This window comes from Stegodyphus dumicola, chromosome 6 (genome assembly GCF_044657685.1).
Source record: "Stegodyphus dumicola isolate Sdum_Otavi_A_Nest chromosome 6, ASM4465768v1".
Classification (NCBI taxonomy): domain Eukaryota; kingdom Metazoa; phylum Arthropoda; class Arachnida; order Araneae; family Eresidae; genus Stegodyphus; species Stegodyphus dumicola.
In genome coordinates, this window is record NC_140773.1 from 84,105,021 (window position 1) to 84,131,456 (window position 26,436).

At 30.0% G+C, this 26,436-nt stretch overlaps 1 protein-coding gene and 1 long non-coding RNA gene across 4 annotated transcripts in view; both read right to left on the reverse strand.

The window, feature by feature from the left end:
- Window positions 1-26,436, reverse strand: part of LOC118190147 (glutathione S-transferase 3, mitochondrial-like) — a 63,929-nt gene that overhangs the window by 18,733 nt on the left and 18,760 nt on the right. The gene's annotated exons all lie outside the window — the stretch shown is intronic.
- Window positions 5,965-12,957, reverse strand: LOC118190148 (uncharacterized). Its single transcript, XR_004758370.2, has 4 exons — window positions 12,765-12,957; window positions 11,581-11,686; window positions 9,488-9,530; window positions 5,965-6,170 (listed from the first exon to the last, which is right to left on the reverse strand). It is a non-coding gene; the product is annotated as an uncharacterized LOC118190148 (long non-coding RNA).

The following is a 26,436-nucleotide window of genomic DNA, read 5'->3' on the forward strand; positions in this document are numbered from 1 at the left end:
AAATACTTCATGTAAATAAAGTTCCTGATTCTCAGGTGCCTGAAGTAGATATTGAAGAACGCAAAAATGTGACAGTTAAGTTGGTAGAAACTTGTAGTGAAGTTATGAAGTCGCAGTTAGCAAGTATGGAACCATCTGAAAATGCATGTGGAGATGGGAGAAGTTGATGTGCAGCTTAAGCAGTGTACTCCAGTATTGCAAGAAAATTGACCCACTCCACAAACGTAGTGCGTGTCTCCTAATACAGATCGTGCAGACACGGACTTGATTCTGAGCCAGGATACTTGTGATTGTAAAGAATCGGGTTCTGTTCATGACTCCGATGCAGAATTTGGAGCTGGTTCCCAAGAAATGGAGGAAAATGAACATGTACCAGCTGCTGAAAATACTGAGGAAAACTGTACACATGATGCGAAAAAACTACAGAGTGGTGAACAAACTGTTTCAGATCTTTCTGTAGATGAAATGTCTGAAAGGATTGACTATTCAGACAGTGATATACAAAACATAAATATATCTGAGAACTGCAGTGGAAGAGTATTTGACCTGGGTATTACTTAATGACAAGACTGAGACTGAAATTCATTCAGAACTTTAATTTGTATAATTTGAAATTGTTATGTGTTTAATTTGCATATATAACTTGTACATAGTGTAAATATTTGTTTCTTTAGTTATGTTATTTGTTTGTGTTTACCTTTTGTTTGTATCGAATTATGCTTCTGATCAAGGATTGTACTGCCCAGGACGTGCAGTCCTTGGGAGGGGGTAGTGTTACCAAATGTCAAGGCGAGGTGGGGTAGGTTACCCCGCAAAGGTTTGCCACATTTGGCAAAAAATCGCCCATTTGGCGACAAAATTGCTGATGTGTCATGGATGGATAGAAAACCTTTTGTAATGAATTCTTACCGGTTTAGCTTAGAATGTTCTTGAACACAAGCCTAAAGCTATATAAAACCTGCCGGTACGTGGAGAGTTAGTGTATCATCTAGTTAGTTAGTCCGAGTTGACAGTCGGTCAGCGAGTGCCGAGTGCACTAAAAGAGTCTGTTAGTGTATCGTAATTAGTGCATCGTCGAGAGAGTGTATTGAGCTTCGGGAATGACTGAAATGAAGAGTCGGGAGCTGCACTCTAGTGTATTGTCGAGTGCATCGCGAGTTGTAGCGTGGAGTCTCGAGAGTGCGTGGTGTTCCGAGAACGACCGAACAGAGTTGGAAACTGTACTCTGGTGCTTTGCCATGAAGCTGTCTCCGCCGTTATAGTCTGATAGTGCAAAGGCTGTGTCAGTGATTGTGTCAGCATGTTTACAATAATTCTTTGACAACTGTGTAAACATGTTATTGGACCTGTTTTGAATAATACTGGCCAATTGCTTCGATACTTCATCAAGTGTCTTCATTATTCACTCCAAATCCGATGAACCCGTACTCACGAACGTGAAAAGAAGAAAAATAATATCAAATCTGTCAGAAGCATTCATTAAATATTTTAAAATACTTAAAACTAAATATATTAAAATAGTGATATATCTAAGTATATGCATTAGTATTAAGTTTAGGTTTTGGCATATAAGATGCTAGGTTGATAACAGCACATTAATAGTTGTATTTATATATAATAATGTTCACAGCTACTTCAAAGAGAATATATGTATAGGAAATTCTGTAGCCATAAATTATTTTTGTAATGAAATTTCATCTAGTAGGTATTTTTGTGATAACTTTCATATAAAAGAATTTGAAATTTAAATATTTACGATAATGAAAAAAAAAAACTTTAAGAATGGTTTCTTCAGGCAAATGCTATAAAAGATTATAATTAAAAAAATTGCTTTCTGTAAATGTATATAATTCAGTTCAAATATACACTTTCCTTTCTTAGCTTACATGGAAAATGTCATAATTCTTTTCTATTTATTTATTTTTTATTTCTCTGTTTATATAATTAATTTTCACAAAACTAAGTATCACTTGGAATATTCTTTTATAAATATTCATGGTACTTTTTAGGGGTTTCTAATATTCAGAATAAAATATAAATGAAAGCAGTAATTTAAAATCATGGTACAAGGAGACTAAAATATGTAAAGTAAATTTAATATAAAAGTTTAGTGTAGAATTGTAATAATCCCATGCAATATGTATTAATCTCACCAGAAATATGTTCCTAATGAGATTAAATTAATAAAATTCAAGTAAATAAATTAAGTAAAATTAGTTCCTTTAATATTCACACAAAAAAAAAAAAAAAAAAAAAAGTTTCCACAAACTGGAGCCATCATAAATCTACACTATACTATTAAACAGCTGTAATTATTGAGAAGTTCATAGTAATTTATTACTTAATATTTTAAAACTTGCTAAAACTTAGTTTTTAAACTGATATGTTTTAAATTTTTTTTTTTTTTAAATTTTGGAACCTAATAAACATGGATAATTTAAAAGTTTTTTCTTTTCTTTCTTTTTTAGTTACATTATCAAATGTTAGATCTTTTACATTTCTTTGTATTTTAAAACTAAATATTTTCAATAAATTAATTTAAAGCACTCCTCTATATTTGAAATTTCATGGAGCAAAGCATAAATATGAAAGTAGATGCTAAGGAATCTTTTCATATTTGTACTGTGCAAATGGGAAATAATAAACTAAATATAACAGAATTCCAGTTTCCTTCAGTAATAAAGACTACCATCCAGGTACATATTTACTGTAATATAAGTGAGTGCCTGCTATATTTTTGGCATTTTTATATTCATTCATAGATATAAAAATAAAACATTTTTATGTTTGTTAAACAAAGTGTAGAAAAAAAAAAATTTTAATACTTGAATGTCAAAGTTATACCCAGGCAGCATGCATTCGTAAATTGCATGAGAAAAATAAGTGCAATTTACGAATGGCCTTTCGTATAAAAATCGTTCAAGTTGAACATAAAAATATCATAAAAAGTGTACAGTGGCAATTACTAAATATTTATGTATATTTTTACGTTATACTATACGTAACTATTACGTAAAATGTAGGTATATTTGCGCGAGAGACTGCTGTTCATTCGCAACTTTTACGTATAATATATGTAAATTTCAGGGATTTACGTATATTTATCGCATATACGTAAATCTCAATTTTTTGCTTCACGTATGCGTATATATTTGGTAAAAATTTACGTAAATTTCCCCGATGTGTTACTGTATATAAACGTATATATTAGGTAAAAATTAACTCTTTCGCATCGAGAGACGACCAAATCTGTTTTCAACAAACATCGAAAACGCCCGTGTTTACGAATGTGTCTGGGAATGGTTTTCCTTTCCCCCTTCTGGAGTTTCATCCATTGTGTGCAGTTTCACCTTAGGGCCGGATTGCACCTGCGAACGTCAATAGCTTTCCGTATTTCTCCTTTATTTGCTTCAAAAGAATGATTGACATGTCTTTTAACAACTCGCAAAACCAATGAGCCATACACTAACGTGGAGGGGAAAGAACTAGGTACAAAATAAACGAGGCGTTGGGGGCGGTTTGCCGTTGCCTGAATGAACGGGTGCTACGGGCAACTTTGATGCGAAAGAGTTAAAGTAGATATTTCCTGTATTTTACGGTACAAAAACGTATATATTTGATAGTAATTTACCTAAATCTTTCCTACGTTTTCTTTGTATATGCGAATGACTGGTAAAAATTTAATCCGATGTCTTCTCCACTTTACTGTGTATAAATCTCCAGTTACCTTTTCACTGCATTTTTCGTAAAATGTACTTATTTTAATCTCATATTTTTTTTATATAAATCTATGCAAAAACTTTCTGCATGCTATGATTAAAAGGTAAAATCATTTTTATATCAAATTCTTACATATCTGCCTTTTAGTTATGTACAGCAATATGGAATATATATAACTGGGAAATTTAAATGCACTAGTAAATGGGAAAAAAAAAAAAAAAAGAAATTTCTATTCAAAAATTACATAACATTTAAAGGCTGAAAATCACTTTTAATATTTCATTTCAAAGTGACTACAAAATATGCAATAAATTTCGTAAACATCAATTCTATGTTTTAAATTAATTAATGCTATCGTTCATTTGCATTTTTGTTTACTAAATTCATTTCATAAATTTAGTAAATAACTGTAGCAAACAGTTGTTTACTAAATTCATTATTAATAAATAATACTTTAAAAAAATTATTTGCTTTTCCGAAGGACATTTTCTTATGCCATGTAAATGAGCGATAGCATTGATTTAAAACATAAAACTCAGGTTTACAAAATTTATTGCATATTTTGTAGTCACTTTGAAATGAAATATTAAAAGTGATTTTCAGTCTTTAAGTGTTATGTAATTTTTGAATAGAAATTAATTTTTTTTTGCATTTAAATTTTCCAGTTATATATATTCTATATTGCTGTACATACCTAAAAGGTGGATATGTAAAAATTTGATATCAAATTAACATTTTATCTTTTAATCATAATATGCAGAACATTTTTGCATAGATTTATATAAAAAACACGAGATTAAAATAAGCACATTTTATGAAAAATGCAGTAAATAGGCAATTGGAGATTTATGCAAATTTTTTGCCAAAAATGTGCACTTACACACAGTAAAGAGGATAAGACATCGGACTAAATTTTTACCAAAGTCATTCGTATATACAAAATGTGTGTGTGTGATTATGGCAAAGCCTCGAGGGCTATCTGCCTAAGAGAAGGTATGCCTTTGTGGAGGACTTTCTAAGGGAAACTGGCTCGTATACACGTTACACATGGGGAAAACCACGAAAACGACCATGCAGCCAGCCCGTTCGTGGGATTCGAACCTCGGACCGAACTACCAGTGTTCAGCGACTTTACCGCTAGGCCGCTGGTGGGCCGTATATACAAAGAAAACATAGGAAATTTTTAGGTCAATTATTATCAAATATATAAGTTTTTGTACCGTAAAATACGGGGAATATCTACGTTAATTTCTATCTAAAGTACCAAATTCAGTAGAATTTAGTAGTTAGAAATATATTAGATCAGTACCAAATTCAGTAGAATTTGGTAATTAATTACCAAATTCAGTAAACAACTGTAGCGCAAAAGAAAACATCATACGTTTAGATTATTTGAATGAGTGTGCTAAATTTTAAAATTGTTAAATATAGACCAGGAAATTGTAGAAAACTTACCTTTTCCAATAGTTACGAAGTTGAATGTTTAATGTCACAAATATTGCATTCATATCTTCAGATAATACACAAATATATACATACTTATTTATTAAAATTTAGTTTATCCCAAACATGTTAAAGAAAATAATTTGCATGTAAGTTAATCGAGTAAATTCTATTTTAATTACACACATAATTATGATATGTAAAAATTTTACATTTATCAGTCAATCTTGCAATGTATTGTAATCTATTATTGTTATCTTTCTCAATTTAAAATCTTATAAATATATAAGATCAGTACTAAAAGTTCACCTCTACAAAAGAAATGCTTTATCGAGGCATTTTTAAAAAGTTCCCTTTTACAATGTAACTGTTAATTTCATAAACAAGTTCATATGCAAATTCAAAATTACCTAAATATGTTCTTTATCTTATATACCAGATAAAATTTTAAAAAGTTAATTTGTTTAGGAATATTGAAGTTTTTAAATATTTATCTCATGTGACTTTTTCCATAACATCATTATAAATGTACATACCAATTATTTTTTTTTCATCAAATAGCTTTATGGTATTAAATGATTTAAAAGGAGGCAACTGGACAAAAGAAAGCAATTAGAAGTTGGCTAATTTTTTATTAATTTGTTGTGCATTTTAGATTATGCTCATATGATGACAATGAGTTATTTAAATTATAAAATTATTATGAACATATCCCACATAAATTAACAAGTATCAAATTTCAACTTGTTTGAAGTATTATGAACTGTAATACTTGCAAAAGAAATACACATGAAATTAATTTAAGAATTAGGTTTATTTTACAGGTATTTGAAAACAACAATAAAAACTAACATTAACTCTGAAGATCATAATTTTTTTCAATAATAAAATTAAACATAGATTTCATTCAGCTTCGCCATATTTGTTCTATAGTTCGCTGTCTTTAATATCCTGCTCGATTTTTGTAAAAGTGAATTCTTTGTCACCCAATGTTTTGAGAACAGCTCCTAAACAAGAAAAAGAAAAATTTGTAATAATTTCACACTTCAGACGTTTTCAGTTTTTAAATATAGTTGAAGTATTAAAAGATGCATATAAAATGCACTGAGTATTTCATATTTAAAAATTTACATTTCAGTAATTAAAAATTTAAGTTCATACTATCACACAGTAAACTTCATTTATATACCTTACACAATGCCTATAATTTCAAGTAAAAAATACCTAAAGATTTGTTTAGAACTGCAAGGTTAAGAAAGTCTTTAATGGCTATGTTTGTATTTAAGTACATGAGAAAAAACTTAATTTTGTATTAATTATATTGCATTAGCCTTTTCAATTTTACTCCTACATATAGTAAAGAATATTCGCTTTCTTACAGATAACTTTTTCTTAAATAAAGAGTAAGCAGAAAACTAATCACAACACTATATACATATAACAGAATACTTCATAAGCATATACATGTCATTAACATATGTATATACATTAAGAGGCTATTTTACACATTTCAATAAACCAGAAACCAATACAGAATTAAAAGTATTATGAGTAAATTCCTCCAAAATCAGAACACAAATCTTTAATTATGATAACAATGGCATCTCAGTTTGCAATATAAAATATTTCAAGTCTGCATTCATGTGCATTCTAAGCAAACAGAAAGCTGAATAACAATAAAATTATAAATACCATAAAAAAACTTAAAAGCCACATAGAATGATAGCAAGACTAAATTAAGTCTTCCTTTAAAAATCAATTTAAATTCAAAAATTTGCCTTCCTGTTTAACATCTAAAAATAGGGTTACTGCTTTCACTAACTAAATTTCCTGTCTTGGCAAAATAAAAATTATCACTTTTGTTGCAGGAAATATTTGCTGCAAACTTTGTATGCAAATAAGCCAGTGAAAAAAAATTAATTGTGGCTTGAATATTTTCTTTATTAAATAAATGAAAAATTCCCACATAATATTAATTTATGATCCTCATGAAGCTTTTTACCTCTACCATATCATGCAGCTATTTTAAAATACGTATATACTCTCATATGAAAGCCACAGAATTTTTTTACCAATATTAATATAGTATAAATCATTAATAAATCTTCTAAAAACAGCCCAAAAATTTCTGAATTTGATACCCAAAACATAATTCTACGTAATTGTTAATGTATGCATTTGCTTGCACATACTTAAAATGAATTATACACACAAAAACTTACCATATTAACTTTAATAAATTCTTAATTAGCAGGATAACTCGATTAAGGCAAAATATGAAAAAAATCTACCTGATGGAATAGTTGTAAAAGATATATTTAAGAAAAACTAATACTGTTTACCTTACACATGGCAGAAATTGAGTAAACTGTATGCAGCTAGATTATTTATTAGGAATAGAAGTTAGATCAAGTAACAAATCTGGAAGGCTTTAAACATTTGGGTGCAAAAAAGCATCTCAATTTAAAAAATAATTGTCCTTTGAATTATATACTATTGTGCAAAGAGGGATGGAATATGTGACTAAATATGATAAATCAGATTACAATAACATTAAACAAATAACATGAAAAAAGAAATTTTATTTGAAATTATTTTTTAACTCATGGAAAGACAGACAGTATTTCCAACTTATTAAATTCAATTATATCTTACCTTTGTCAAGCCAATATTGGTACTTTTCCATTTTGCCGGTGCAAGCGATAAAGTCGCCCAAAATGGTACAACCGGTGCCAAACAGAATATCCTCCCCGGTAACCTTTTACGTTTCATTTTCAAAACACGTTGCAGCTATTTCTATCAGACTGAATGTTTCTTTCAATACTGGGATGCAATTACATAGAATTTTTACCAGATAGTTCAATTTTATGTCCTAAGGCCATTCGCGGTAATTAAATCAATTAGGATGCAATCACATGCTCACCCGAAAATATAGAAAAGGCAAAATCAAGGGTTAAATTCATCAATTCTAATGAGAATGCACTAGCGAAGTAAAGCACTGCGGTTTTACATAATTTCTGAGTAAGCTATTCATACGAAATGAAATAATTCTTGCATTTAAACTTGTATTCTAAATTAAGATTTAACTTGAAATTAATGTAGATAATTACTGAGAGAATTAGCATAGTTTAACATGAGATGAGATCACTTGGGGTCACGTGATATGAAACAGCGAACCAGAATGTTGCACCATGAAAGCATAGTAAATTCTTAAACTAATCTCTTTTTACAAATACAAATTAATGTCTTTCTACATTTATTGTCTTTATTTATTATCATTTTACAAAATTTTAAATGATATTAAAATGTTTATGCCTTTAAAATAAAAATTTCTTAGAACTAACATTTGTTAACATTTTTTATGTGTATACTGTGTGTTGTCGCCAATAAAGTCTGCTTGGCAAGATTTGCCCCGGCAAAACGGAAAAGTACCCTGATATTTTGAATTTTTTTAATAATTTTCATAAATTTACTATTTTAGGGAGGCTCGGTAGTACAGTGGCTAGTGTGTCACGCAGCAGCACCAGAGGTTCGACGTTTGATTCCCAGGCTGGGCAAGGTTGAAACAGCCTTTCATCCCTTGAGTGGGTCGATACAATTAGTACCAAGTTCCATTGGAGACTGAATACCGGGGGGGGGGGGGGGGTCTGCAACAAGCTGACCACTTATGCACAAACACCACAGAGCTCACCATCTAGAAAGTAAGATATCAAGGCATTGCCAGCCATGGCTCTCTAAGGGCTGTTTGTGCCATCCAGTTTAGTTTTAAGTTTTACTATTTTAGTAACATAAAAATACATCTGTAACAGGTTTGGTTAAGGTTTATTCGATTACTGTAAAGCACAATAGGGCTATCTGCCTAAGGCGAGGAATGCCTTCGTGAAGGACTTTCTAAGGGAAACTGGCTCGTATACATGTTACACATGGGGAAAACCACGGAAACGACCATGCAGCCAGACCGTTTGCGGGATTCGAACGTTGAACCGAACTACCATTGTTCAGCAACTTTACCGTTGGCGAGTCTTCTATTACACAGGACCTGTGTGTGCAGGATCATCTTCGAAATTAAGAGAGTTGTATTTAAAATCGGTGCTAAACTAAAACTGCTTTCTTGCCTAATTTTATACTATTGAAAATACCGGTAATTGTCAAAATTATTCGTATTCAATATGTGTAAGATTATTAATGAGCTGCCAAACCACAGTTAACCATCTAATATACTACATTCAACGTTATTATTTTTCTTTTTGAATGTCAGGTTTTCATTATTTCTGCCAATATATCTGTAACAGGACATAAAGATTAATGTAGAATAGAAAATTACCTTGCAACATATCCAGTACGACTTAGTGGCAGTACTTCATTCTCTAGAAAAAACATTTTAAATTATTATACTTAAACAAAAAATTCATATTTGTTACAGCAACACATCACTAACACAATAAACCAGAGTTGAATGCAAATCTAGTTTAACTCTATTCTTGAAAACTACTTTATTACTTTCAATTTAATTTTAAAAAAATAAAAAATAAGGTAGTATTATGATGACTACCTAGATATCTCGCCTAAATAGGCAATCCTTGTAGGTTATACAGGTTAACCCTAACATAGGTTATAGAGGGCACTAAGATAGAGAGTATTAATCCCACACTAGGGACTCTAACATTTGGTAGGAACAGTTTGAAAAGTGAAACAGATATTTATAGTGAACCAACGCAAAACAAAAACAATAGTCCTTTAGGGACTAAGCCCCTTTGGACTAATAAATAAATTAACAATTTTAGCTATTTTTTCTTCTTGTAAAAAATAGACATACAGAATATTTTCAGAAAATAACAGTACTTTAAGCATGCATTTTCCACATATTTAACACAATAATTCATTCTAGCTCAGTTGCAATACTGGCAAAGGTACTCCTCTGTTATTAGGATGGGATTCAGAAATGTACAATGAAACCTCGAGATACGAGGAAAGTATGAGCAAAATACGAGCATTGACTCAGTAACGAGCAATGAGCCAGGGTGTTGGTATGGGTGGCGCCATTTCCCTATCTGGCTCAACTCGGGGAATCCCCTCGTCAGATCACTCAGTGTTCTTTTATATACGTGTTTGTGCACTTGTAAATAATTGTTTTGACATTTAACGTGAAAATAATTATTTCAAGATGCCTCGCAAGAAGATTGTTGCCTCAGATAGTGCTGCAAAGAAAAATAAGGAGGCCATGGCTGTCAATATCAAGAAAGAAATCATAGATAAACATAAGCATGGTGATGGAATTGGCGAAGACTTGCGGCTTTTCAACATTGAAAATCTATACTATTCTGAAGAAGCAGGAAGAAATTAAGAAACCTGATGTAGCCAAAGGAATTATCGTTGCTTCCAAGCACCATAAAAGTACTCCTAGATGTTGAGAAGCTGTATTTGGCGTGGATTAATGAGAAGGAGTTAAAATGTTGGTAAAAAAGTTAAACTATGGTTATATTATTTACCAGTGTTATTTATTAGGAAAAATTGACTTGATATTAAAATGTTGATATTTTTTGGGGTGTGGAACGGGTTAACTGAATTTCCATTATTTTCAATGGGGAAGCTTGTTTCTAGATATGAGAAATTCGCTATACCAGTTGAATGCTGGAACAAATTAAACTCGTATCTCGAGGTTCCACTGTAGATATGTAAGCATGTGTATATGCATGTATACGCATATATGTGTATAAGTAAACACATACATACATAAAGAATATACACATGCACACATGAGCACCTACATTTTAAAATGCATGAATATAAACACACATTTCTGAATCTGGTCCTGATAACAGAAGAATACCTACATGAATCATAGGATTTACATTAATCAGTTTTATTAGAATTCTTAAATGAAATCTTCACTATCCGAAAATTCAGTTTCATTTCCAGCTGAAACTATATCAGGACAATCTCATTTATATTATTTCCCTCTAACAACTGAACATTTTTAAAACCTTTTCTATTCCATGGAAAACTAATGCTTCATTAAACATAAATTTTCTAAATCAGAAAATTTTAAGTTAGCTTAGAAACTGTAATCATTCTTAAAAAAGTTTGATTTATGCAGAAGTTAGATCAATAAAATTACTTTCCTGTGAAAAAGTAATATGGCATTGAACAACATGATTTTACACATCAAGATATACTGAGTGAAAATTCCTGAAATGTTTTATTTCTTTATGGTATCTCTGCAAGAATAGTATAAATAAAACTACCTCCCTTAAAAAAAAAAAAAAAAAAAAAAAAAAAAAAAATGTTTAGTAAATACTATGAAGAAAATTGGTTACATTATTTACAGTTCATAATTAATAGAAAATAAATCATTCTTAGCTTATCAGAATTTATTTTTATCACATTCATAAACAGTACTAATTTAAACAAACATACCATTATGATTTCAATAACTATGAAATAGAAAATCCAACGTCTTTGTATGGTCTAGTAGATTGGATGTCTCGTTTACTACAATTCAGCAGGGTGCTGACTCCCCAGACTGTAATATATATATATATTTAATTTACAAGGGAAAAAGCAACAATAATATAAACAATTTCTTGGTTTTATATAAGCATTTCTGCACATTTATAATTTTCATTTTTTTAACTAACTAGTTATATCAAAATACATGATTTAGTAAAATAGAATTCAAATAATTTACGGTATTCAAATACTAACTTTTCAATAAATTTTTTCATGCAAGTCTAATAATCGACATAACTATCAAGTTTTGACTTCGAAAATTATTTTTAGAGAAACCTGAGGCTGCAGTAAATAATAATAAATTTATTCAAAACTGAAAGTAAAGCATTCTTACTTTATTTTCTTTCTTTAACTATGGCAGATCTTTTAAAACGACAAAATCAAACAAACAAAAAAGAAATGCATTCATGAAAGGACTTAAAAAAGAAAATTATTTCAGTAATTATTACAAGTGCATGAAAATTCAATATATATAAAATAAGATGAACAAAGATTTGGAACAAAGTACCCGTGTTTCTATCGCATAAAATTTCCTGGTTTAATAGCACAATATCTTTGAGTTAAAGATTATATATTAAAGCAAATTTATAAAACTAAATTCAAAAATAAGAAATTAAATTATTTTTAGGGGAAACACTAAGCAAATACAAAATTTTGAATTTCATAAATAAATGAAATTTACATGCTTTTTTTTTTCGGTAGATATTTCCAGAACAGATTTCTGAATAATTAATCACGTTAATATTGCCTTTCTTTTTCCATTAAAAGCTATTTCCTGCTTAATTACAGTATGCTTTAAGATAAATATTAAAACATTTGAGTAAAAATAATATAACTATAAAAAGGTGAGACACATACAAACAGGAGTGACACAAACAGTAAGAAACAGACTAGTGCAAATTTTTTCAATTTATTGATTTGGTATTCTATGTCATTAACAGTACCAAATCCTGAAAATGAATCATTAGGCACGTACACAAAAGAACAACACATGGAAAATCACATTTCCTACACAGATGCTATTTATAAAATTTTATATAGGTGAAGAAAGTACAAGTATTAAACACTGAAAATATAAAATATTCACTTACTTTCTTCAAATAATTAGTAACATCGATGGATTCAGTCACAAACACCAATCCACGAACAAACAGTATTCTTTGCAACTTTACCATTCTTTTCGACCGCCATTGCTGACTTCACAAATATCCCGCCGCAACCGGAAGTAGAAAGTGTCTGCTTTGCCATTGGTCAGTGAACAAGAATTGCAACGCTTTTTTTTTTTTTTTCTTTATAATTAAACATATTAAGAAAGCCTCTAAATTAGCATATGAAATAAACTTACTTTTGCATTATATAAATTTATATTCACAGCATCTCTGTATTAAGGTAATAATTCAATTTTTCTGTCTGTGTATGCGCATGCTCAGTGTATAATCGTAAATCCGGTCAATTTTTATAAGTTAGCGTAAAATTAACTATGCAAATTTTTTGAGTTCATTTAACTGGACCCTTGTACTTATTCTGTAGATCTCCATATTAAGAATGTCTTTAACTGTTTCAGGAAAAATATAATTATTTATTTACATTATTTATTTATTTTTCCCTCATATAAAAATTATTAAAATCGCTATATCATTTTTCCCGTACATTAAACAAAATTAAAAAATGTTAGCCTCATGCGATTTTTATAACAAAGATTAAAGGGACTGAAATATATGCAAAATATCAGGATTCAGCTTGCAATTTCGTAGAGTTATTATTATTAAATAAAAATATTAGTATATCTTTGATTATAATTAATGATCCTTTGGTCTACATTAAACTATTGTTCAAGAAGTTAAACATTTTCAAGCATCTTCTGCTCTATTTATTATTCTATTCCTCGACATGAAAGATTTTCTAGTCTTATTCCAATTTAAATGCCCACATTTGCTAAATAAAATAAGGCGAGTATTGTACCAAACTCAGTAAGTACACAAATTTAATATACAGCTTATTCCAGTTAGATGGGTAATAGGATTTTCATAAAAGAAATTAAATTGTGTAAATTAATGCAAGTGTTGATATGAATAAAAATAACAAATTTGATATAAGAAAATAAATAAGTTATTTTGAAGATCTTTAAATTAAGAAAATATAATTTTTTGCAAAAATGCACGTAAAGATTTAGCTCACATGTTAAAATTTATAGAAAAATTTTAGCCTCATATATGAATGCCCCTTTTTTCATGTTCGTGGACAAGGAAAACAAAGTGAAATGCCAAAAATGCGCTAAATATTTTGAATTAAAAAAACTTCATTTTCAATCTTTTTAGACTTCGTATAATATCTGTAAAAGTGACGAATGAAATATACCATAAAGGCAGTCGTTTCTTTCAGAACATTCGGATTCGTATAATATGCTTAAAAGTAACGAATAAAATATACCATTATGGCGGTAGTTTTTTTCAGTACATTCGGATTCGTATAATTTTCGTAAAAATAATGTGTGGAAAATAACGATATAGAGTCAACAGTAACTTCAGCCTTTTTCATTCGTATAAATTTCGTAAAAGTAACGTGCAAAAAATACCATACGCTTATTTCGCCAAAATTATACGTATATTTTTGGAGACGTGCTGCCTGGGTATTTGTATTTGCCTTAAAAGTCCATTTTTATTTCAACTAAAACTAAATATATTATTTTATTTTTCAGATATCAAGATAAAAAGACATCATATTTTAGTTAAAATAACACACCGAATAACAGTTATTGAAGAAGTTAAAAAAGCAACAAGAATCGGCGAATATTCATAAATTTGCAGGACTGGTTTTGAATGTTTAACCTTCTCACTGCGTACTTTGTTTTTTTTTTTTTATCAAAATAGGTTTAAAAATTGCATATTTTTTATTACATATTTCAAATATACATATATTTTAGAGTTAAAATATATTAAAATACATTAACATATATTTTAGAGTTAAAATATATGAAAAATCTTTGTAAAAGAGTTTTTTTTTTCAATTTGGAATTAGATCATAGAAAAAGGTTGTCAGAATACTGAAATTGAAGAATAATGATATAAAAGGAAAATTTTGAAAATTAATATTGGTTAAATTATGATTTATTTTGTAAAATACAAAGATAAAACATATACATATTAACGAAAATATTTGGATAATGTCATATTTTGCATATTAATTCTGCACCACTGTCGAATGTTTTCAATAGAAATTTAATTTTCAGATTCATCACTATTTACAGAGGAATCCAAGAAATTCTCATCAGTTTCGCTATAACTATCTTCAATATACTTGAAATCAGAGTCGGAACTACTATCAGTGTCGGAAATATCGTCAGGAATATAGGTTACATCACTCGCAAAATGCTTCCTGCCATACATTTTTTAGCTCTGAAAAGAGCGCAAAATACTACATTATGTATTCTTGTATATTAGGCAGAAATGTGGGCAACTAATACCATCTGTTAGCCCACATCTAAAAGCACAATTAAACATCACAGAAAAGCCGAAAGGAAACCTTGAACATGGAAAGAGCGGTTTGCACAGTTAAATAGACAGCAAAAATTCATCCCTGCGGAAATCGTGGGTTGCGCAAATTTTGCTACTTCTACGTTGCCCATGGAAATCGGGGGATGCGCAGTGAGAGGGTTAACTATGCAACTTTCTTCTTCAGCTGCAGAAGTGATAATGACAAAGGAAAAGGCAGTGATAAGATAAGAAAAGGGGAAAAGAATAAGTGGAAAGAAGTCTTACTGGTGCCCTCTAATGGTGAAAAATGGGAGAAAAAAAAACCTATACAATAATTTCCTTAAAAGCTGAAGGTAAAGACAGATTGGAATTGGGAGTGTTAACTGAAAGATTTTTTTTTTTTTTTTTTGAATCTGAAACGCCTCAAAATCTAATTCACCAACAAATGTTTCTGAATAATTTTTGGTGCAGAAAAATGGAAAATGTGATTTTTCTGACCAACAATATTCAGCAATAGGAGATTTATGTCTTTCTTTTTTCTTAACATATGTCTCATGTTCTTTAGCGTGAAATTTTAAGGCTCTCTTAGTCTGGCCGATGTAAATTAAACCACATTGGCAAGAAATCCTGCATATAACCCAAAAGTACATATCTGAAATGGGGCCCTTAAGTATGGAACTATGAATTTTATTGAAAATGACCTGAAAGTTGAATTTCTGTAATACACATGCAAATTTTATAGCTAATCAATGGAAAGGAAAAATGACAAACAGAATTCTTATAATCTCCTAAAAGAAGAAGGTGTTTATTGATGTGTTGAAATGCTCAGCAATAGCAACTGCCTCTTTCAATAGCAACTGCTTTTAAGTAATTTAATCCTTGATCAAGAGACAATTTGGAGGAGCAAACTCAAAGTGCATGAAAACAAAAGAATAAAACGAAGCTAATTTCTGTTTAGTTGAATGACATGATTTGAAGTGTGTGAAAGGCAAATAGACGAAGGTTAACTGTAAACACTAGTACTGAAGTTGGATATGTTATTTGTGACCCAGATGTCGAGAAATGGAAGAGAACTGGATGTCTTAAGTTCGAAAGTGAACTAAATGGGCAGGATGAATGGAATTCATTCTTGAAAGAACTTTATTTAAATTACCTTTATTATTGTCAAACAGGATATAAAGGTACCGTCAACTTAGTGGAACCACACAGGGAAGTTGAAATTTCAGATAATTTTGATTCATAATGACACATAGATATCAGCAAGGATATCTAAGAAGGCTTTCCATGGCTAATCCCTCAATCTTCTTGTACTACTTCTTTGGAAAACAAAATGTGTTTGTTTCAGACAGAGCAATTAATTAACCCGTCAATTTTGATACAGCAGAAATGAAATTCTTGAACTCTTGTTTCTAGGCATTTAAGGGCACTTTCTACTGGAACATTGACGAATAATGATTTTACATCAAAAGAAACCATGATGAAATTTCAAGGGGAAATGCTTTTTACTTTTTTTATAAACTCTATTGAATGTTTTGTGGTGTAAGTGCTATTAACTAACAAAGTTGAAAATCTAGAAACTAAATATTTAACTAATGGGTATAAGGTAGTGCCTAAATTTAATCTAGAAGTATTGCCAAAAAATTTTTAACGAATGTAGCAGAAGAACAGTCAAAAAGTTGCAAAATGTCAAATGATGTCAGAGACCACATGATTTTGTTACATGTTCACATGACCCATGATGTCATCACAAATTCCTATTGGTTCTGTAAGTTACGGATTGTAATTTGATTCTTAGTCATTTTAATAACACATCTTAGTTTTGCCAAAATTTTAAAACTTTATTGCCCACATTCCACTTTTTAAACATCCATTTCTTTTTAAATTAATTCTCATTTAGGTTTTTATTTTAAAATTAATTTGTATATCCATTCTCAAATGATTCCTCACATTTAAGATTGCTAGCACTTTTATACTAATTTTTTTTAGTTGGCAGTTAATTTTTTTAATTAATTAATTTTTACTTAGTTGTAAACAGAATATTTAATTATAAATGTATAATTTTGAATGGTTACTGAATTTTTCATTCTGTTTAATAGACTTATTTATCAGATTCTGATTACTTATGAAAGTAACTTGTACTACTTCTTTCACCATTAAATTTCTTCGCACTGTTACTTAGAAAAATGATGCTGGTTTTATTTTTAAGTTATTTCGATTGTTTAGTTCTTTCCAGGAGAATGAATTTCATTTTCCCCCCTCCATTTGAGTACCCAATATTGTTCACGTAGGCTACAAATTCTTTCATTTGATTCTTTATCACTAGAGAACTGGGAGGAAAACTGACTTGAAAACAAAATTTGTACAATACTAAAATCATCAACATTAGTACAGTCAAAAGTCGTTAATTCGGACACCCATTATCCGGAATGATCTATAATCCGGACCTCAAAGCTACAAACTTTCTGCGCATGCGTCGCTTTGACCCATGCGCGTAAGACCTTTACCGCTGCGAATTTGCGTGTGAATTCAGTTAATGTTGCAGATTGCGATGTTCCTTAATCTTCGAATTGGATCCGGATTATTATTTTTTGCAGACTGTTAGAGCAATTTTATAAAAGTAAGCTTAAACTTTCAATTATGTCAAATAGAATTTACGATATATATTTACTAATATGTAAAGGATATACAAAGCGAAAGTATCTTTCGGAGTCCATTAAACAAAAAGTGGAATTGCTGCAAAAAATGGATAAAGGCATATCCTTTGTTTATCTAAACTTTAACGTTTGTTTATCTAAACTTTGTTTATCTTGAACGCGGCGGCGGCGTGCAATGAATTGGAAGTTGATCTGTCGGCACTATCCTTATCTTAAGGGCAGATGTTTTTATTTTATTTGGCTTATAATTGCTTACTCAATGTAGTATTTCATCTCGATGTACTCCGTCTTTGATATGATTTAAATCAAATGCCTCGTCATTATAATTCGCTTCCGATAGCGAAGAAAGTGACAGAGGTTATTGAAAACGAATAAATTTCGATTGACAAATTAGTCGGTATTCTGGACACAGCAATTATAGGACTTGAACAGCGGAACTTTGTAACTGAACAAGAAATTATGTCTGTTTATAGAATTAAAGAGAATGTACTATCACATAAAAAACAAAGCAACTTAAACAACTTACATTGAAAGAAATGTTTAATAAAGTAAACAAATAAATATTAAGCTTTTTTTTTTGTAAATTTTGATACCCTTTAGATCATAATTGTTCTTTATTTCGTAAACTACGGTTTCATATTTTAAATTTTATAATTTCTGCATGCCATTTTACCAGATTTAAACTGATGATCTATAATGCGGAAAAATCGATAATCCGGAATCGCCGAAGTCCCGACGAGTCCGGATTAACGACTTTTGACTGTATTAAGGTACATAACCCTCTATTTTACACTCTTTTGCAACATTTTTCCTTTTACTGCTACTGTTTATACGGAACTGTCCTATCAATCAATAATACAATATAATCTTTGCTGAGTTCAAAAGAAAAATTTTTGGGCTATAATTTTGCTACAAATTTTGAAATTTTTTACTGGATTTTAAAACTTTGAAACTTTAAGTAATATCATATTGGAATTTTATACATATAATAAAACAATTATTCCAATTATAAACAGACATTCATGTCTTAACTTCTACAATTTTAATTCTGTTTTGCTGTTAGCATGTATTCATTGTCTAATATTTCATTTCAAAGCTAATAAAATAGCATTTGAAATAAAATATGTTATAGAACAAACATAGTAAATACTCTCTAAAACAAATCAGATAATTTTGATTTTCTGGGGAGATGATCATTTTATGAAGTCAATGTTAATTCTGTTCTTACAAATACAGGCCATTTTAAGAAGTGATTGCTTTGTAATCTTATTCAACTATAGTGTGATATCTAGTATCACCAAAAAAAAAAAAAAAAAAAAAAAAAAAAAGACTTGCACATTTAATTACAGTAAAAAGTCGTTAATCCGGACTCGTCGGGACTTCGCCGATTCCGGATTATGGATTTTTCCGGATTATAGATCATCAGTTTAAATCTGGTAAGATGGCATGCAGAAATTATAAAATTAAAAATATGAAACCATAATTTATGAAATAAAGATCAATTATGATCTAAAGGGTATCAAAATTTAGAAAAAGAAAAAGCTTAATATTTATTTGTTTATTTTATTAAACATTTCTTTCAATGTAAGTTGTTTAAGTTGCTTCGTTTTTTACGTGATAATACATTCTCTTGAATTCTATAAACAGACATAATTTCTTGTTCAGTTACAAAGTTCCGCTGTTCAAGTCCTATAATTGCTGTGTCTACTGACTAATTTGTCAATCCAAATTTTTTTCGTTTTCAATAACCTCTGTCACTTCCTTCACTATCGGAAGCAAATTATAACGACGAGGAATTTGATTTAAATCATATCAAAGACGGAGTACATCGAGATGAAATATTACATTTAGTAAGGAATTATAAGCCAAATAAAATAAAAACATCTGTCCTGAAGATAAGGATAGTGCTGACAGATCACCTTCCAATTGATAGCGCACCCGCTGCGGCGTTAAAGATAAACAAAGTTTAGATAAACAAACGTTAAAGTTTAGATAAACAAAGGATATGCCTTTATCCATTTTTTGCAGCAATTCCACTTTTTGTTTAACGAACTTCGAAACATACTTTCGCTTTGTAAATCCTTTACATATTAGTAAATATATATCAGAAATTCTATTTGACATAATCGAAAGTTCAAGCTTACTTTTATAAAATTGCTCTAACAGTTTGCAAAAAATAATAAGCCGGATCCAATTCAAAGATTAAGGAACATTGCAATCTGCAACATTAACTGAAATAGATAATTAGATAATTTTAGCTTAGCTTAAAACGTCTGTTATACATTAAACACACAATCGTAAATGTATTTTGTGCACGTGCACAAACATATTCGCAGCCGTAAAGCGCATGCGTCGCTTTGAGGTCCGAATTAACAACTTTTGACTGTATTGCACTTTGTTTTGCAAAATAAATTCCGATAAAATTGTTCTTTATTTTAAAATTAAATTGTCTGGAACTTGAACTGAAATAAAATATATATATTACAGAACATATTATCACAACTTACCTGATTAATCTACTATTTGCTTAGAAGGAAAAATTCATATAAAAATGAGCATTTCTTATTTTACAGTTACTTAAAAGAAAACTGAATTTAAGAGCTCTTCATCATCCTGTTCAATTTCTTGATCTGTTATCCTCATTTCTTTTTCTTTGTAAATATCAGAGCTATATGTAAGCATGGGTAAACAGGATATAAAGTCAATGCAGCAGATTTCTTTTTCTTTCAATGACATCTTTATTCGAAGTATGGAATCTAGGAGTTCCAAACACATTCTTTTTGCTTCTATTATATCACACATATAGTACTATTTTATTACATTGCAAATATTTAACAGAAATTCTACTTTTGGATCGTTTTTCTTGTGTCAATAAAATTTGCAATTGCATATTTAAGGACCCCATTCCAGATATGAACTGGGGTATATACAGGATTCCTTGCCAGTGTGGTTTAATTTACAGTGGTCAAACTAAATGAGCCTTAAAATTTTGTGCTAAACATGAGGCATATGTTAGAAAAAAAGAAACACATAAATCCTCTGTTGCCCAACCATGATGGTCAGAAAATCACATTTTCCATTTTTCTTTCAAAAACATCTTCTGTTGGTGAATTAGATTTTCTGGAGGTGTTTGAGATTCATAAAAATTTTCTAGTTAACAATCTTAACCCCTTAACTGCCGCGGAAAATGCACAAGATTCATTTTCCAGTGCCACGGTTTTTTCACACAGGCGCGCGTAGTTATGTGATGTATTAGGGGAAAAATAAGTGCAAGTTTTACTTTCTAAAAACTGCTTACTTTCACAAAATAAAGAATAAAAGAAAAAAATGAATGCACAAAATTTAATATTTAGAGTAAAAGTATAATAAAAAGATGTAAGTATAATAAAAATGATGTTTTTATAATAAAAAAGATCCCTAAAATGGAGTTTTGATCAATTAATTTTAGACCAGTAAAGTGTAATATCAGATTTCAGTGTTATAACTTGTGAAATCAGTATGCCTAAGAAAACATACATTTCTTCAACTTCTGAATGCCACAATTTTGTTCTTGATTTTTCATTTGCAAGCTGTTGGTTCATATACTCGTCTATAAAACGGTTAGTTTCAGTAACAATATGAAGCATGAGCAGTTCATCAAAAAATTTATAAAAAAAAAAAAGATAAATGGGTCTGAAACACCCGTTATATCTTTCTTTATTCCTGGAACCTACTACAAAATGAAAGTAATGAATGAAAGTAGTAACGTAAATGTAAACGAAATTTAAATGAAAACGGAAGGACACAGAATGAAAAAAAGTATGCTTTACTCAAACAACACCAGCCAATACCGTGCAGTCATTACTTTCACCACTTTAGACACATCCCTCTCTCCAATTTATCCCCACACTTCTTTGAAACAGTATCCTTCTTCGCATACTTTGTCAAGGTCATTGTGGTGTTGCATTCCAAAGCTTTGCAAATAATTTTATGGGTAGCAGCACAAAGAAAGGATAGTATTTTGGAAGGGCGTATATATATGCTCGAGGCAGTTAACGCATCAGCTGAGCAAGGCGTATGCCTGAGGCAGTTAAGGGGTTAATTCCAATTCATCCTTACCTTCAGCTTTTAAGGATATTACAGCACAGGTCACCCCCTTAATTTTCATCAATTACAAGAAAAATGTATACTATTATTTTTCAATTCAACTTAATAAAATCTGTAAATTTATTTTCAATGATTGTAACACTAATCATAACTATTGCTGGATCATTCATAATAACACTCTTGTCATTAATACCATTCAAACCATTAACATCCAAAACATTAACTGCTATGACTTTGAAAACTTATATACCTCACTTCCTCTAGAAGAAATCTATACCAGTCTACTTGATCTACCTAAACTCTTCCCTGATATGCTCAATATCATGACTCTTGACAAATGGAAAACCTACCTAAAATGCACACTTTTTCATAACTACATCAAGTTTCAAAATCAACTTTTTAAACAAGTCAGAGGATTGCCAATGGGCTTACATTCCAGCACCTCAATCTGTAATATCTTTTTATTTGTCAAAGAATTTAACTTCCAAAAAAATCTACAACCACAAGAGTTAAATTACTACAAACACACCTACAGATATATTGATGACCTTATTACAATTAATAATTTTGGTAAAATTGAACACTCCGAGATTTATCCGAATTGTCTTACACTTAATAAAACTAATAATTCACAAAATAGCTAACTACAAAAAAATTTTACTTTTTGATAAAACAAGAAACTTCAATTTCAATACTAACAAATTAATAAATTGGAACTCCAACATATCCAAAAAAGTAATTAACGATACTATAATTAATCAAATACAACGAATTAAAATTATATGCACACAGATACAATAGATAAGGAGCAAAATTTTACTCCTTATTAAAATTCTCAAAAATAATCTAATACCCATTCAATTTATCAACCATTGCCTTAAAAGAGAAGGCGTTAAATACTCACTCTAAATCATTTAACTGATAGGGATATGATAATTTGTTCCTAAACCTGAGAAGGCAGTATAAGTTGGATGACTGTCAGTTGAAGGATTTGTATATAGTGTAATTACTCAATTGTATATATTGTAAAAAGCTAATTGTCTTCAGACTTATGCTGTTACTATGCTGTTACTAAAAAAATGGGCCTATTTCATGACTTTAGTCTGTCTAATAGCTCTTGGACAGTGAAAATTCCTTTTTTCCTTTCTTAAACTCTTAATCATTGCGACATGACAATTAGCCAGAAATTAATTAATTTCCATTCACTAGTATTAAAAAAAAAAAAAAATCTTAACAGACAGTCTCACTCAAATAAGAACTCCACATAATACATCCCTCAAGAATTCCCGAGTCCCACCCACTACCATAAATTACTTCACCCAAGTCTTACTGATATTATTCAAAGCCCCCACAGCTGCTAAGAATTTTTGGACACCCTACACTTATGAGTCAGACATGAAAAAAACACTTTGCCAACTCCCCCACTAGAAAGAATGTAAGTTACTTAATACCTTTTCTGGCCTTTATATCTTCATGTACATTCACTGTTCTTCTTATATATTATTTTTATATTGTCTTTGATTTGTTTTTACAAAGTTTGCATTATTTATCTTATTTTGTAATCTTCTATGTTTATTTCAACTTTACTTTGAATTCGATTTCATAATGACAATTTCCAATACATATAATATACATATACATATAATACATATAATATACAATACAATACATATAATATACAATACATTTACATATAATATAGAACTCAAATGCATAAACAGGAAGGTGTCGGGGACGGTTACTCGAGTTATTTCAGATTTCTCTACAGAAATTGCTTTTTACTCCAAATTGAATTGACTAAAATGCTTCATAAGAATAAGTTCTTTGAGTATCAGCATTGGTTCATAATCTCTTCTATTCACGGAAATATTTGGCTGACTAGAATTGCCGGTTTGGCTTTAACTTATAACTCGAGTAAAGACGAAACACCTTTGTATTTATGTATTTTTATCAATTATTGTTCATTGAACGGGAGTTGGTTTGTTCCCCTTGAAAAGTCAACTAATTTCCGATCAATGACAATGATTACATGTTTTTAATTTTTCTTTTACAATTGAAATTTTATTCTTCATGATGATTTAACTCCAGTCCCCGTTAAAACATTATTAACATTTTGCTTTCAAATTACTTCAATACATCTTTCAAAATACAACTTACCAGTATGGATTCACTCTTTTAAAATACTTCTACTTTAATTAAACTTAGGAGATAATATAATCAATTAATCAATATTGTTTAGGAAATAAATTATATATATATATATATGGTTCTGCTGTTTGCAATAAAAAATGAGGTGTACAATTAGATGTTATACCAGTCCCATACAAGAAATTTCAATAAAGTGTTAAATCATTTCAAAAGAACAAGCAATATGTATAATTGATATCTCAATACTTATAGAGTTCTAGAGTACAGTGAGTATACTTTTCTTGTGGAAGCAAACTGCCGGCTAGTTACTTAATTATGACCAAAAAAATGAAGGATATTTACTAAGGAGTCTTTATGATAAACTTTTTAGATAAAACTGGCTTTTAATTAATAATGCAGTAAATTTTGTCATACATTCTGAGGTTTATCTAAATGTACAATAACTGAAGCAAACTGCATAACTGAGATCTTTCAAAGCAAAAGTTGTTGTTTGATTTTTGCATGTTAAACACCAGGCAGTGTGAAATTGATTGGGAGATCTTAACACGGTATTTGCTGGTTATCTGGCATCCACTGATACATCACCAAAAATATCACCCATGTCTAATTCTTGTATATGTTTGGCAATCTTTAAAGTCACTCTAGATTCTTCTATATAAATAAGATTTTCATTTCTTTTTTCTTTCTTGACAATATTTTTCTCCTGTTAAAGGACAGCAGGAATGCATAAGAATCAGCAAAAATGGAGGACTAAGTGGCAACATGTCGCTTCACGTCACCACTTCGCACTTACCAGAGTTCATATGAAGGCAGAGAAGTTGCAAAAAATTAATAATGTGTTTGATGCCATTTTGACTGTGACCATCAAACAAAATCCACCAGAAATCAAAAAATCAGATTCCACTATCAAAGGACACCAATAGATTATTTGCAGTGTACTGACAGGTATCAGATAACCAGCAAGTACCCTTAAGAGTTTATGATGTTGACATGATAGTTGAATCAATGTTGAAATTATTACACTGTATATTTGGGATTAAAAGAGCTGGTATACATCATAATGAATGTCTTGACCATCTACTCATCACTATGAATGAATTGCTATATAATGTAGGTAAAGTCATGCACTGCAATGATGTTGACATGATGGCTGAGTCAACGTTGAAATTGGAAGATGCAATGTACAACATAATGAATGTCTTGACCATCTGCCCATCATTATGGATGAGTTACTAATAATGTAGGTGAAGTCATGCAATGCAATCGCATACTATATTACCACTGATAAATGTATCTGCCAAGATCAATTATGAATGACACTATTATCCATTTACTTCAACTATGGAAAGGTTTATGCCAAATGGGTACTATGTATACTTAAAAAGGAATATAGAAAAAGAATATATAGGAATTACATTGATATTTTTTATATATGGAAATGAAAGGTTTTATGCAGATGAACCTTGGTTTTATGCTTGAATGCAAATGATAATCCTTGGCATGGCATCATCCCCATTTTTATTCTTTCATCAAACTACAGAAATTCCTTTCTGATAAGAAATACAATAAACATGTGTTGGGGAGCAGATTTCATTAGAGGCCTTTTGGTTGATGAAGTGATCATCTTCCACAGCTGCATATACTCAAAAGATGCTTCAAAACTTTCAGTAAAAATGTAAAAGCTACCTGCTTACAGCCCTCATCAGCTTCAGTTATAATCACGTTATCAGAAATTTTAAGGAAAATGCTTTGCTGAGAATGAATAGTTCTAGCAAACAATAAATAAAGAGTTCCAGCATTTCTTAATGGACTGGTGGCAGATGTGTGTAACGAAGGCGCACAAAAACTTGTCTATTCCAAGTGCTTCACTGCTATGGAATTTTACACGGCATAACAGTCCAAGATATATATAGTGTCTCAAAAAAGTGATGGGACACTTGTGCTTTACAAAAGGAAACTGCAATAAAATAAATTTTTAAAAAAATGTAAAATTTTTTGTGGGTGTGTTTTACACTTAAATTTAGTAACAATTATTACATAACATACATTTTCTCAAAATATTAATTTAATAAAAACACAATTGTTTAGAACGGAGCAGAAAATGGCTCACTTAAGTGATGGGACACTTACATTTCCATCAAATATTTATCCAAAAATTTTACTTTTTAAAAGGTTTTAATATTTTGTTGGATTTCCTTTTACTTTTAAAACATGATTTAATCTTCTTGGGATAGATTCGACTAATTTTTTTGTGATTTCTGGAGTGATTTTACCCCATTCTTCTTGAAGCACGAATTTTAATTGTTGTTTTGAAGAAATGGTGTTTTTGCGAATTCTTGATTCCAATTCTTGCCAAATATTCTCTATGGGATTTAATCGTGGAGATTGTGGGGGTGTTTTTA